The 15,981-nt window shown below is 40.3% G+C and overlaps 1 pseudogene; it reads left to right on the top strand.

The window, feature by feature from the left end:
- Nucleotides 1–3,904: 3,904 nt before the first annotated feature.
- LOC129688685 (60S ribosomal protein L23a-like) lies at nucleotides 3,905–4,368 on the top strand (annotated as a pseudogene).
- Nucleotides 4,369–15,981: the final 11,613 nt, after the last annotated feature.

Consider the following 15,981-nt stretch of genomic DNA (forward strand, 5'->3'; position numbering starts at 1 on the left):
GTGGCTGTCCTGATTGGGGCTCTCATTGCCTTGGAAAGTCACTTAAAGTTGTTTTTTTTTATTAATTTTTATGTTTTTATATTAATCACAGGTTATTTACTTTGTATCCCAGACATAGACCCCTCCCTCATTCCGTCCTAAACCCACCCTCCCTCCCTCATCTCCTCCCTGCCCCTTTCCTAGTCTTCTGCTAGGGGAGGTCCTCCTCCCCTTCCTTCTGATCTTAGCTTATCAGGTATCTTCAGGACTGGCTGCAATGCTCTCCTCTGTGACCAAGCAAGGCTGTTCCTCCCTCGGGGGGAGGGGTGGGAGAAGCCAGTCACTGAGTTCATGTCAGAAATAGTCCCTGTTCACCTTACTAGGGAACACACTTGGATACTGAGCTACCATGGGCTAAGCAGAGGTTCTAGGTTATATCCATACATGGTCCTTGGTTGGTGAAACAGTTTCATAGAGGACCAAAAAGAAAAAGATATAAATCAGCACAATCAATTTTCAGTTGTTTCTTGTTCACTAATTCATCCTCATATCACCTGTGACCTGTGATCGTGTTCCACACAATAAGGTGTGATGCAGCGGACATCATGGCATGTGGCATAGGTTGTCTAACAGACTTTTCTGGACGTTGAACAATTAAGTCCATTTTGCAGCACCTTCTGAAGCAAATATCATGAAACATAATAATTCATAATAATATACTTAAAACTCACCTATTAATGCATTTTGACTTTTTTCCTTTTCTTTTCTTCTCTTTATTAATTACACTTTATTCACTTTGTTTTCCTCCTGTGGTTCTCTCCCTTCTCCTGTCCCATCCCTCCCTTCCTCTACCCCTCTGCATGCATGCCCCTCTCCTGATGAGACCTAATTGACTAGGATCAGAAGGAAGGAAAAGAAGTCCTCCTCTATCGGTGGACTTGGGGAGGGGCATGCGTGCATTTTGACTTTTGAAATAGAAAATATTTATTCTATTTATTATTTAATATCTATTTAATATTTATTATTGAAAGGGTGCCATACGTGCTACCGGGTTGACCTAACACTATGTGAATTGCGAGTATCCATTTATGTTTTGAGGAAATGCATTAATCTCAGACTAAGGATTACTAGTTCATTATCTAGCTTTCTGACAAGTTTTGTCAACTCTCCCTCTTGGCCTTGAACATACTCTTGAAAAAGAATTGGGGACTCTAAGTATGTCCTGTTAAATATAACCTTCCTAAATCTTAAAGGATTGCAGGAGTTAGTGTTCTACTGTTGAGGATTTGAAAGGAAATATATAAATCTTGAAAAAGGAGTATAAAAGGGGACGTTCTTTGTTCTACCCTTCAGGAACTCATGCTGTAGAATACTGACTTATTTCTTTTGTTTTAGCAACACAGCAATAAATAAAAACCTTTGGTTTTTTAATTGATTTTACTGATTTTAAAAAAACAGCTTTTTTGAGATGTAACAGATATGTAATGAGACAAAAATGTTAAAAAATGTGCTCTGGCAGCTTAGACATGTGTATTTAATCATGAAGCCATGACAACAATCAAGACACTAAATACATTTACTCTCCCCCTCTCAAGCTTGAAAGTTCTCTGGTGTCTGTTTGTACTTTTATTTTCCTAAAAAATAAGAAAAAAGAATTATTAATGGTTTTACTAGTAGATTTTGAAGACATGGCTAAAAGAGACAGAAAGACAGAGACAGAGAGACAGAAGAGATGGGGAAAGAGTGCCTTTAGCATATTCCGTGCTTTGAGGAAGTAATATAGGAATAAAGATACAAGTATAAGAATGAGATTTCATAGTGACACAGATGCTTTCAATTTATCTTAATCCCTCAATTAGGTTTATTATGGAACTAATATGTGAAGCGTAAGCTTTGGGCACCTGGAATAGAGTATTAGTTACTCTTCCCATTGCTCTCTGACAGAATACCAAAACAAGAAGCAACTTAAGGAAGGAGAGACCTCTTTTGGCTTATTCTGTTGGAGGGTAAAGTCCACCCTCACAGTCATATCTAGGCATGTTTTCTCCCAGGCTTCTTTCCTACAGTCTTAGCACAAGGCCTATTAGCACAATTCACCTTTAATTGAACTAGTCACTTTAGCAATTATAACCCTGCCTTCTGAAACAAGAAACGTGAGATTCTTCTTGCCAAACTGGCCAGTTGTCACAGTTTTCACTGGCCAGTTTTCTGTTTCACCTGGTGGGGGATATTCACACTGCAATCTGAGATGAAGGCAGCAGTCAGGAACCATGCCACAGCCTGGATGACAAATTGTGTTCTGTTTTCCTCTGCCAAATAAGTTTATCCATTCCATATGAATTCGGCCTTCTCTACATTATCAGGGTAGGGACAGAGCATAAAGATATTCTTGGCCAAACAGCCTCAGTATTGTTCCATAGAGAACTTGTTCCCATCCAACAGCCATGCATGAAGGTTTACTCTTTGGTTTTCTACTGGAATCCTAGTTGTCTAAGCTTCAAACAGAACAACCAATTAAGAGCATTCCTCAGTCTGTAGATATGCTCTTGTATATTCTACCACATTGTGGGTTCTAAGGCATATGAATAATAACATGGTCAGATGTATCACATTTACCCACTTAACAACCTCTACTGATTTCCTGTATCACATCCTAATTTTTATGGATATGAAAAAATATCTGATAGACTCAACAAAGAGAAGATGGAGGAGGTCACTCCTCATGTTGTAAGCTCCTAGTCAATCATGGTAAAGAGAACAAACTATTGCAATGGAACTGACTTGGATACTGAACTTCCATGGGCTATATCTGTGCGGGGGTCTTAGGTTATCTCCATACATAGTCCTTGGTTAGAATATCAGTCTCAGGAAAGACTTCTGTGCTCAGAATTTTTGGTTCTGTTGCTCTCCTTGTGGAGTTCCTGTCCTCTCCAGATCTTAGTGTTTCCCACTTCTTTCCTAAGATTCCCTGCATTCTTCCCAAAGGTTGCCCATAAGTCTCAGCATCTACTTTGATAGTCAGCAGGGCAGAGCTTTTCAGAGGTCCTCTGTGTCAGGCTCCTGACTTGTTCCCTCTTTTCTCCTTCTTCTGATGTCCAGCCTCTTTGCTGGATAGGAATTGAGCATTTTAGCAAGAGTCCTCCCTCTTAATTAGTTTCTTTAGGTGTACAGATTTTAGTAGGTTTATCCTATATTATATGTCTATATGAGTGAGTATATACCATGTGCATCTTTCTGCTTCTGGGATAGCTCACTCAGGATGATCTGGTGGGTTCCATTGCAATAGGAACAGGGACTGTCTCTGACATGAACTGATTGGCCTGCTCTTTAATTACCTCCCCCTGAGGGGAAAGAAGCATTACCAGGCCACAGAAGAAGACAATGCAGCCACTCCTCATGAGACCTAATTGACTAGGACCAGCAGGAAGGAAAAGAAGTCCTCCCCTATCAGTGGACTTGAGGAGGGGCATGGATGCAGAGGATGGAGGAAGGGAGGGATTGGGACAGGAGGAGGGAGGGAACCATGGGGAGGATACAAAGTGAATAAAGTGTAATTAATAAAGAAAAAATAAATTAAAAAATAATGAGCTATTGTGAAATATAGCATGTAGAATAATATGATCAATATTTGAATTATAAAAAAAGAAAATGAACTAAGTGGAGCGGCTTTGTCTATGGAAGGGAGAATTATAGCACAACCTCTTCAAAGTTCATAGATCAGGAAGAATGGAGAGATGTGTTAGACAAGAAACTAGGAGCTATATTCTTCAAGCCCAGCTTCTAATTGTCTTAGATCCATCTAGCTAGGATCCATGTCCCAAAGTGCCACAGCCTTCAAGCTAGTATCAAATAGTGTTCAAACACATGAATATGGGAGCACTTAATATTCAAAGTTTAAGAGTAAAAGTATGCCCTTTTCTCCACAATGGCACAGAAAGCAAAGAAGAAAGCCCCTGCCTCTCCCAAAGCCGAAGCCAAATAGAAGGCCTTGCAAGCCAAGAAATCAGTGCTGAAAGGCATCCACAGTCACAAAAAGAAGATCTGAATATCACCCACCTTACCGCAGCCCATGACCCTGAAGCTTGGGACTCAGCTCAAATACCCTGGGAAGAGTGCACTCAGGAGAAACAAGCTTGACCACTATGCCCTCATCAAATCCCCCCTGACCACTGAGTCAGCCAAAAAGAAGATAGAGGACAATAACTTGTATTCATTTTAGACGTCAAAGCTTACAAGTACCAGGCCAAACAGAACACGAAGAAACTCTATGACATTGGTGTGGCCAAAGCCAAGACCCTGAGAAGGCTTGACAAAGAGAAGAAGGCATACGTTTGGTTGGCTCCTAATTATGATGCTCTGGATGTTGCCAACATGACTGGGATCATCTAAACTGAGTCCAGTTGGGTAATTCTGAACAAGACCCTTTCCCACCATAAAAAAAGTTAAAGCACACTCACACACACACACACAAACACACACACACACACACACACACACTCACACACTCACACACTCACACTATCTCTCTGTTTCTCCTCCCTCTCTCATATATATTTTAATTTTTATCTGATGAAAGAGAGGTGTGGGAGAATGTAATTCAAATAAATAAATCAAATGAAACAATAAATGTAAGAGCAATATTGACATTTGAAAGCCTGTGCTAGTTGAAAAAGAAAAAATAAATATGCTGTGCCTAACTTACTTTATTCAGAAAATTTCAGTGTTTGGCTTGCTAAATTGAAAAGCAAGAGTTTATATAAACAAGTAAATATTTAAAAATTGAATTTTCTTTGAGATTTTTTTCATCTTTGATAAAAATTTAGCCCCAAGCTGCTGACCTTTGTACAAGCAGAGCTCTTATCATTTACTATGTAATGTGTTGCAGAAGAAACCTGAGATTAGAAAATAATAACCCATCCTGTAGTTCAAGAGGAGACAATGTTATTAGCGTGGCAAACCTGATTTCCTTTAGGGACAGCCACAGGCTTAAGGAGAAACGCAAGAAATGGACTGTCATTTATGGAATAGTTATAACAAGCTAGTCCCTGAGCTGGGTACCTTGTATGCATTAATCCATTTAATCCCTCTAAGAGAAATTGAGGTAGATCGTATTCATCTCATTTTCAAGTGAGTATGCTGGTGCAGTGGGAATGGGAGATGGCTCAGTGGCTCAGCACTTGTTTTGGGGACATTGGGTCCCGAGTTCAGATTCCCAACAGCCATGCCAAAGTCACGTAATGGAAATAAACAGTTGTGAGCCTGTCACCAGAAAGAGGAAACCGGCAGATCCTAGGGTTGCTGGACATCAAGTCTAGAGAAGCTGGTCAGCTTCAGGCTGAGTGAGAGACCTTATCTCAGAGAATGATGGGAAAAATTGATTGAGAAAGACACCCCGTTGTCAATTCCTGGGGTCTCTATGCACCTGCCTTGCCAAATACATCCTCACAGAGATGCACACACATTTATACACAAGTATATAGGGCACACCCACCCCAACAAAAAGAAAGAGAACACTAATGTGATAAGAAAGTAACTCACACTCCACAAGACCCAAGCTAGACAAAGGGGAATCTTTGTAGCTATATGCCAGCTCTAGTTCCTGTGTTCCACATGCTTCCTATTGGCCCACCGAACAACGGAGCTCTCATTGGCAAATCCATTCAGTGACAAATTGCTCATCTTTCTAGAAAAAAAACATACACGCCTTTCAATATAAAATGTATCCGATGATCTATGTATTCAAGATTATATTTTGAGGAACCTAGATACTAAGAAGGTAAAAATAAACTGATAAAATTTATTTTCATAATGATTTTGATCAAATCCCAAAACCCATACACTATTACTGTTTTAAGATGTAAGCCATTATTATTATTATTAATAAAAATTCTTCTTTCCATGCCACCTCCCATTTAAAATGTGCTGTTGTTTGATTAGGCAGATATCAAGCATCAATAAGAGTCTTAGGATTTTTCTTTTCCTGTTGTTGTGATTAAAAAAAAATGCCTATGAAAGAAACTTTACAGGGAAAGAAATTATTTGCTTTGCAGTGCTAACAACAGTTGGTCATCGTGAGGAAGTCATGGTGTTGGGAGTTTGAAGTGCCTAGGTACATCATATCTACTCTGCAGATCAGAAAGCATTGACCAGATGCGCACATACCAGTGCTCAGTTTATCTCTCCACTCTTTTGCAAGCTAGGATACCTTGCCCTGCCAATGGTGCCAGCCACACTGGCTGGGTCCTTTCACCTCAACACAGACAAGACCACCATGCTCAGAGGCTGTGGTTTTGGGTGGCTGTAGGGGTGAAAGAATTATATAGCACCGGTAAACACAGGGAGTCTAAGGATGAGCAAATAATAAACTGGCTGGGACAGGAGACACCTACATCTTCACTACACATATTGATAGTATCATAGTTTTTTTTACTCAGTGTTGCATAGATGTTTTGGGGACCTGAATCAGGACTCAGAACAGTAACCTGGATTCTCCAGACAAGTTTATGTGAAATTATTCTATGCTACATAATGGCTATAAGTCCTGAATCCTTGGAAAACCTATATAATATGATTTAGACTCAGTTTTCTTTCTTTTTTTATCTGTAAATAGGGAGAAAGATGCTTTGCTCATAAAGTGGCAATGAATAATATATACATATGCTGGCGAATGTCAGTTATTTCTTATCTATGTGCTCTTAAAAATGTGAATCTCCACTGTCTTCAATGTGATCTGTAAAAGAGACTGAATAAATTATACTGGAGAAGACTTTACACACACACACGCACATGCACACACACACACACACTCGAGCACACACATGTTCATGTATAAACATCATATATAATATATGTATATTTTCTTAGTCCATAAATGCTCTAACGCAGCCCCAACAGCCTCAGGATAGAGCTTCATCATTGCCCATATGCCATTTACACATTCTGAGCTATATCTTTCTCATATTCCAGGGCTACGGTGCATCCAATACTTTCAGCTCCATAAATGTATCAGGCTTTCTCTCACGTCAGGGCTATACCAATTACAGTGAATCTGGGTTAGTCAATCACTCGCCCTCCATAAGTCGATAAAACCTGTTATGGGTCTTCTACATGTTGATAGATTTATTATATTTTCTGAAACACTAGTGTGTCCTGCAGAGTGACCTCTGTAAGCTAATTGGGATAATTTATAACCTTTTAAAAATCCCATTAACCCACTTATAGATGAATTCAGCACTCCATAGCACTGAGCTCTTAAAAAAGAAAAAGAAAGCCCTTATGCTATCAACTACAACAGAAGGAAACCACACACTTGCCAATCACTGTTCTTATTTTTCTGATGAAAATCTTTTCCAGGAGTCTGCATTCAGCATCACTTAGTTTTTACTGAGCATATGTTCATTGCTAATGTCCTCTGTCCTGTTCCCATGCTTGGTGGTAGCCCCAGGTTTCCTTCTGAGAAAACACCTATGATACTCAATAAAGCTATTTCTTTGTGCTCCATGTTCAAACTGAATCCCTGGAATCTCACCAACACCTAACCCCGTACTGTGATTTGGCTGAAGCCCAACTGAGTTTTCCACACAACTGTGTTAAACTTGGATCTCAGCGCAACCTTGTGGAGGTGGTGAGAAGTTCATGATGAAGATGAGGGGGTCCTCAGATCAATTGGGAGAGTGCTATTGGGAAGGCTTGAGTCACAGTGTTGCTTCTCATTTGACAAGGTGATCTCGTCAATCTTGCTGGCTGCTATTAAATCCTCACCTGACACAAGCTAGCCCCTGTGTCATACCCTAAACCTCCAGCACTGCAAACTAAATCAGTCCATTTTCTTCATGAAGTTGGCCTATCACATGCATTTTCTTTCTACAATATAAAATGGTCTAACAATCCATCAGCAAGGAGTCAACATTTTATTCTCTCTCTCTCTCTCTCTCTCTCTCTCTCTCTCTCTCTCTTGATTGTATATCAGTATCAGGTGACGGTCTAAAAGTATTCATTCCCTATTCAAAAACGAGCTAGAGGAAGGGATGGAATTTCAAGTAGAAGAAAGCATCTCAACCACCTCTCTTAAAAGGCTTGTCAAAAGTCAGAAAAATATTATCTGTCGTGATATTCAATAAGCATTTAGCAGGTTTTACCCTTTGGGAATGTGTCCAAGGAAAGGTAAGAGTTAGGGAAATATTTTCCATTCACTGGTTTAAAGAGCAACAAAAACAAACAAACAAACAAAACCTCACAACTTTTCTGTATCAGAGAGCCTCACTTCCCTTCTCTAAAGGGGACAAACATTCATTCTTTAAATACTTCCCTGCAGTAGTAAAATAAATGATAACAATGATGATGATGATGATAAGAAGCCTTGTGTAAGAGTACTGAAAGTTCCAGACAGCATGTGTGCTGAGTCTTCATCATATCAACTACTGCTCTCTCAGTAACCTGGCTGAACGGCGTCTGTTCTGTGGACGTGAACACTGATCTATGTCATATCTTGTCAGGAGTTAGTTGGAGTTTGACCTATCACATGCAGTAGCTCTGTTAACTAAGTGAGATGTGAAACTCTCCGGGTCTTACTTTCTTCACCACTGAAATGGCTGCTTTGCTTTCTCTAACCTATCATGAGAGTAATGGAAAGCTAGAAATATGCTCAGATTCTGAAGACAATTTTTAAAGTGCACAAAAAAAAAAAAAAAAAAAAAAAACCTCTCAATGAACCACACTGTGGAATGCTACTCTCACCCTTTTTTGCTGTTTATTTAAGCAAAATCGGGACACATCCAGCCACTCGATGAACAGCAATAATCAACATCAAATGACCTCAGCATACTTGTCACCCCATGAGGTGGTTCAATCACTCTTTAAATACAAAGGGAACCTCACCCTCACCGCCAGTGAGATGCTGTCCTCTTACTTGTTACCATGGCACCGCCCTCCTTCTCAAATTATTGCCCATCAGCATTTAATAGGAGCATAGGAAACAATCTTTATACCACCTGCCGTCATCTGTAACTTAAAAGAAAAGGCTAATCAAACGGTTGTTTTGTGTGTCTAGCTCAGATGGCTGCAACAGGCACAGACAGATAAATACAAACAGACCTCAGAATGAAATCCCTATAAACGAACATTAAGCCACCACAAACAGCAGCAAACAGTTTCTCCACCATGCCCCAAGGCAATCTCATCATTGTCTCACTGCGTATTTGATTTAGGCAGTTATCAGAATTAATTTACACTGCTCCAGAGAGGATCAAAGGTGCTAAGTTGCATTATTTACATGTCAGCTGCCCTCATTTGCTATTTCAAACTATAAATGATTGCGTTCCTAGAGGAACAAAAATGATAACTGCCTTAGAACTGGATAAAAGTCAGTGTCATATGCAACCCCATGTTCGAGAGTCTTCTACGTTTCCCCAAGCTTTGATACATAGGAACACTGGCAACAACGGTGGGAAAATATTTAGTAATTGCTTAACTTGAGAAAGACCTCTGTGATGAGGAAAAAAGACAAAAAAACAAAAACACAGCACTTTATTTACTGTTCCTCAAAGGGAGATATATAGGCTTTTTGTAGTGGAAAACCTTCTGTTTACAGTGCACTGAGGGAGTCCAGTATCTTTGGCCATTGAGTACTCAGTTTGAATTGCTCTCAATAGTTTCAGTGCATTTGTACATTCACAAGTGAACTCCCATATTTCTAAATGTCCCTCAGAGAGTAAGGCTCATGTACACATGGGAAAAGCCAATTTTAAAATGATAGAATTTGCATATGACTATTGGAGACATGAATTTATTCATCCTATCATGGGTATTTAATCTCCCTGCACCTTGGTTTCATCTGAAAAATGGAGACAATTATGTTTTCTTGTGGGATTAACACGTTAATATTTCAAAAGCTGGATCATGGTGTTAGACAATGAGAAATGCCTGACAAAAAGTACCTAGGACACCCAGGCATTCAGCAATGGTGACGGCAGTGGTCCAGGAAGAATGTGTACAGGAAGTTTGTACAATTAGAGACTAGTTTATAATAGTTTCTAATGTTTATAACTGTTTATAATGTTTCCCATTGCCATAGGTACTAACCAAGTTCTTTATGTCATAACTTCATTCTTTCTACACTATATTTTTCTCATATAATATGTAGACAATAATGATATATGCCTCTTGTTTGTAATACAATTGAATAAATATAATTATTAAAATAGAGAGTAGATACGGAGACTCCCAGGAGCTCTATGGAGAGCATAATGGTGTTGGCTGGATCTGAACTGAATCATTTTCAGTGTGTCCCTTACCTGATGTCTCTTCAGTGAAGTTGTTAACTGGTTTCCAACAGAAGTCATATCAAAATGGCACAAACTGAAACATCTATTGTTTACTCTAGTAATTAGACTTGACTGCATCAGTCTCTGCTGTGACTAAGGTATACAGCAGCTTTTAAGAAAAAGTAATCAGCTCTCAAAATACCAAATAGCAGTAATTATAACTAGAGCTCAGTGGTGCCTGTGGTAAAGGGTACAGGGAGTTTGTGTGAAGCGGGAAATAATTAAGCCAGGCCAGAGGCCACCTTCTCCTTGCACTGTCACCCTTTGAAAAGAAATTGTCAGAATGTGGACAAGGCCAACTACCCTGGGACTAACAATGCATCTGTATGATATTAATGGATGATCATTATTTGCTAATATGGCTGCTGGCATAAAGGATTGTATCTTGTTTTGGCTTTCTGTGTAGTCCTCAAACTCTTATGGTTCATTCAGTATGTATTGAAATGGCAATTGTGGGATCATTTTGCAAAGAAGAATTTAATCTATTCATATAATTATATTATACTGACTTTGTAAAACCTACCTATAGAAGATTTTGTTTTACAGTGTTATGACTTTTCACCTGAAATATATTTAGTAACATAGAGGCTTGGTACTCTAGGATGCAGATGGCTTATTTTAACATCAAGTTTGGAGTTTGGACTTTTCTTTTTGTGTGCGTGTGTGTTTTGTTTTGTTTTATTTTATTTTATTTTATTTTATTTTATTTTATTTCTTATCAGTTACATTTTATTAACTCTGTGTCCCAGCCTTGTCCCAATCCCTCATTCCCTCCCAGTCCCTCCCTCCCTCCCTCATCTCCACCGTGCCCCTTGCCAAGTCCACTGATTGGGGAGGACCTCCTCCCCATTCATCTGATCCTGTTTTATCAGGTATCTTCAGGACTGGCTGCAAAGCTCTCCTCTGTGGCCTAACAGGACTGCTTCTCCCTTGGGGGGTGGGGAGGCCAAAGAGCCAGTCATTAAGTTCCTGTTAGAAATAGTCCTTGTTCCCCTCACTATGGGAAACCAATTGGTTACTGAGCTACCACAGGCTACATCTGAGCAGAGGTTCTAGGTTATATCCATACATGGTCCTTGGTTGAATGTCAGTCTCAGAAAAGACCCTGTGCCCAGATATATTTGGTCCAAATGGTGGGATCTAGAAAAGATCATCCTGAGTGAAATATCCCAGACAGAGAAAGACAAACACGGCATATACTCACTTATATAGACCTATAAGATGTGATAAACATAATGAAATCTGTACACCTATAAAAGATAATCAAGAGAGCGGACATGGGGTAAGATGATCAATCCTCATTTAGAAAGACAGATGGGATGTGCATTGAACTTATAACAGGAGTCTACTGAGCGCATTTGAAAGACTCTAACTAGCAGTGTTTTCAAAGCAAAGACTCATGACCAAACCTTTGGCAGAGTACAGGGAATCATAAGAAAGAAGGGAAACTAGTCTGATGGACTTTTCTATGTGAGAACAATTTATGAAAACAGTGGGGTGATATTCAAACTCTGTACAACATGTATCTAAGGATACTAACAATGAGAAGAACTGGACATGAATTATAATTATACAATATTGTGAAAAAACTAAATATTTTATATATCATTTATATATTTATTTATGGTGCTGTGATAAATACCCTGATGAATAGATCTAGGACAAGAAAGGATTTATTTGGAATGCAATTCCAGGTTAGAGTCCACAACAGTGTGGAAACTAAAGTATCACCTCCTCAACCAAGAGCAAAGACTGCATGCATGAATCCTTGCTTGCTTACTTGATTGATTGGTTGATTGCCCTCAGCTGGCTGGCTTGTTCTTAGCTAGCTTACTTCTGTTTTACACTGTCCAAGATGCCTTGCCTGTAAAATGTCACCACCTACAAAGTGGTGGCTCTTCCTACATCAATGAAGACTCAAGACTATCCCTCATAAATCTGTTAATCAATCAACCTGATCACACAGCTCCTCATTAAAAGTCACATTCCTGGCGATTATTAATAATGTTGATAGTTAAAGCCAACTAACACAATAACTATGCTAGACTTGGATAAATGTAACATAGAACAGCACAAGGACATGGACAAAAGACTATCGGAATGGATGAAGAGAGTGATGTCTTCCTTCCGTAAGTATTAACATGTTCACATAGATAGGTCTGGCATAAAAGAGACAACGGCATTTAAAAGTAAGGAATTAGTCTTTCTTTTTAATTATTTTTTCAAAATGTATTCTTTTTTATAATAATTTTTATTTTTTATATTAATCACAGGATATTTACTTTGTATCCCAGCCGTAGCCCCCTCCCTTAATCCCTCCCAATCCCACCCTCCCTCCCTCATCTCCTCCCTGCCCCTTTCCAAGTCCACTGATAGGGGAGGACCTCCTTCCCTTCCATCTGACCCTAGCTTATCAGGTCTCTTCAGGACTAGCTGCAATGTCCTCTTCTGGGGCCTAGAAAGGCTACTCCTTCCTCGGGGGGGGGGGGGTGTCGAAGAGCTAGCCATTGAATTCATGTCAGAAATAGTCCCTGTTCCCCTTACTAAGAACCCAGTTGGATACTCTTGGATACTGAGCTACCATGGGCTATATCTGAGCAGGGGTTCTAGGTTATAGGATAGGATAAATATAATGAAATCTATACACCTAAAGAAGATAAAGAAGAAAGAGGACCCGGAGTAAGATGATCAATCCTCACTTAGAAAGACAAATGGGATGGACATTGGATGTAGGAGAAAACAAGTAACAGGACAGGAGCCTACCACAGAGGGCCTCTGAAAGACTCTACCTGGCAGTGTATCAAAGCAGATAGCAAGACTCATAACCAAACTGGCAGAGTGCAGGGAATCATATGAAAGAAGCAGGAGTTAATAAGACTTGAAGAGGACAGGAGCTCCACAAGGACCAAATATATCAGGGCACAGGGGTCTTTCATGAGACTGTTTCTCCAATCAAAATATATTATTTATTTGAAAATTTCATATATGCATATGTAATGTATTTTCCTTTCTTTCCACTGCCCATTCCTTCACATTTTTACAGCATGTCCTTCTCACAATTTCATGTCCTCTATCTTCTCAATTTTTTTCTTCTTTTAAAATATCTCACTCCATCCAATTAGTTTTCCCCTATGTATCTGGGTTTTGGGTAATGCACCAGAACATGGAGAAACAACCATTGTATGGTTGCTTGCTTGCTCTCAGCTTGCCTGCTTTCTTTTCTTGCTCTCAGCTTTTTGTGTTTCTTTACCAGAAAAACAAACAAACAAAAACTGTTTTTTTCCTCAGCTGTCATTTACTGTGAGTAGGTTCTTCACTAGGGATGAGCCGTATGATCACTTTTTTATCCATGCTGGAACTTTGATTGGCTTTATCTTCTACACAGCTGATGTGAATCTATGAGTACAGCAGTCTGGTCATGTCACGAACACAGCTATTATTTCCTGGTGTGTGCAGCAAATTCATTACTTAAAAGGTTCTAGGGAAACTGGATGATTTTTCTGTGTTTCAGCTGCAATAGAATATCCGTTGATTTTTGGAGATTCTGGTGGAGCCATGATGGCCTGTTTTTTGTAGCCTATATTCTTATACTGGCCTTTATCCATCCAGTTGTCTGTAGCCTTGACTATTTGTTCTTGGAGCCTGTACTGCAGATTGGGTCCATCTGTCACTGGAGTCTTGAGGAGTCTCTGCTGGATTCACTGTCTATGTTGCCTCACTGTTTGTGACCCAGGTATTCAAGGTAGCTGGAGCACAGGTAGAAAGTTCTCAGGGCCTAGAGATGATCCAGTGTCCCACAGGCTTCCTTAAGATGGTGGAGAATGGGATTTGAGTATTGCACCTGCCTCAATTCACCTGGGTTCACTGGCTGAGCTGGGCTCATTGTTTTTGACTCAGGTGGACCATACTGCTGGGGAGAGAGCAGGAAGATCTCTAAGCCTAGAGTTTCTCCACTGCCCCACAGGCCTCCTTGGGGAGGAGGACAGTGGAACTCTGTTCCCATGCCTAGCTCAGCTCTTCTGTGTTCTCTGCCTATGTTTCTGGCCCACGTGAGCCTAGCTGCTGAGGTGTAGGCAGAAGGATATCTGTGCCTACAGTTGCTCGAGTGCTCCACTGTCTTCCTCGAGATGGCAGACAGTGGGACTTGAGTCTAGCATATAGCTGAGCTCTGCTGTGTGTCACTGTGTGTGCTGTGATGGCTGATTCTGACCCAGGTGAGGCAGACAGCTTCGGAGGCAGGCAGAATGAAGCTGCACCTTCCACACATTACCAGAAGGTATCCCTTCCACAGGACAGTGAGAGGGAGGTGTCCCCAGGGCAGTGAGAGTGGGCTTCTGGGTTAGGAACCAGGAGCTGCTGGTACCCAGAAGGTGTCAACAGGATGGAGAGTGGGCGCCCGGGTTTGGAACCTCACTCTCAGTACAGAAAAGCATTCACTCCACAGGCAGTAACAGTGAGAGCCCAAGGTCCGAGAAGCCACCCGGTGGTCCCAGGTATCCACAGTGGTGGGTTTGGGTAGGTGGCCTAGGGTTGTGGCAGTGCCAGGAATTTTTCCTGGTCTTAGCAGGGTGGCCTGACTTTCATGTGTCCCCGTGGGTTCTTCTCTCACCTGAGAAACACAGACCTAGAGGTTTTGGGGTCCACAGTATGGCCTGCCAGTCATCCTGCTCTCACTGCTGAGCTGATATTCAGATACCCTGCATGTTCGGCACTGTCATCTTGGATACCCCAGCTACCGACTTTTTTGACTTAATTTTGTATCCCGGCACTTTGCTGAAGGTGTTTACCAGCAGTAGGAGTTCCCTGGTAGAATCTTGGTGGTCACTTATGTGTACTAACATATCATGTGTGAATAGCAATACTTTGACTTCTTCTCTTCTGATTTGTATCCCCTTGATCATTTTTTATTTGTCTTATTGCTCTAGCTAGGACTTCAAGTAATATATTGAAGAGATAATGTAAAAGAAGGCAGCCCCGTCTTGTCCTTGATTTTAGAGGGAATGGTTTTTAGGTTTCCCTCCATATAACTTGATGTTGGCTATTGGCTTGCTATTTATTGCCTTTATTGTGTTTACATATATGACTTGTATCCCTGATCACTTCAAGACTTTGAGCATGAAGGGGTGTTCGATTTTGACAAAGGTATTTTCGGCATCTAATGAGAAGACCATGATTTTTTTCTGTTCTTTCAGGTTGTTTATATGGTGGATTATATTGACCTATGTTGAACCACCCCTGCATGCCTGGAATGAAGCCTACTTGGTCATGGTGGATGATATCTTTATGTGTTCTTAGATTTTATTAAGTATTTTTGTGTCAATGGTCATAAGCGAGATTGTTTTGAATTTTGCTTTGTTTGCTGGGTCTTTGTGTCGTTTAAGTATAAAGTTGACTGTAGTGTCATAGAAAGAGTTTGGCAATGTTCCTTCTGTTTCTATTGTGTGGAATAGTTTGAGGAGTATTGGTATTAGCCCTTCTTTGAAAGCCTGGTGGAATTCTGTGCTAAAACCTTCTGGCCCTGGGCTTCTTTTGGTTGGGAGGCTTTTGATGACTGCTTCTATTTCCTTAGGTGTTATAGGTTTATTTAAATTGTTAACCTGATTTTGATTTAACTTTGGTTAGTGGCATCTATCAATAAAATCATAAATTTCAATAAGATTTCCAATTTTGTGCATGCAGG

This window comes from Psammomys obesus, unplaced genomic scaffold, assembly GCF_907164565.1.
Source record: "Psammomys obesus unplaced genomic scaffold, mPsaObe1.curated_primary_1811, whole genome shotgun sequence".
NCBI lineage: Eukaryota > Metazoa > Chordata > Mammalia > Rodentia > Muridae > Psammomys > Psammomys obesus.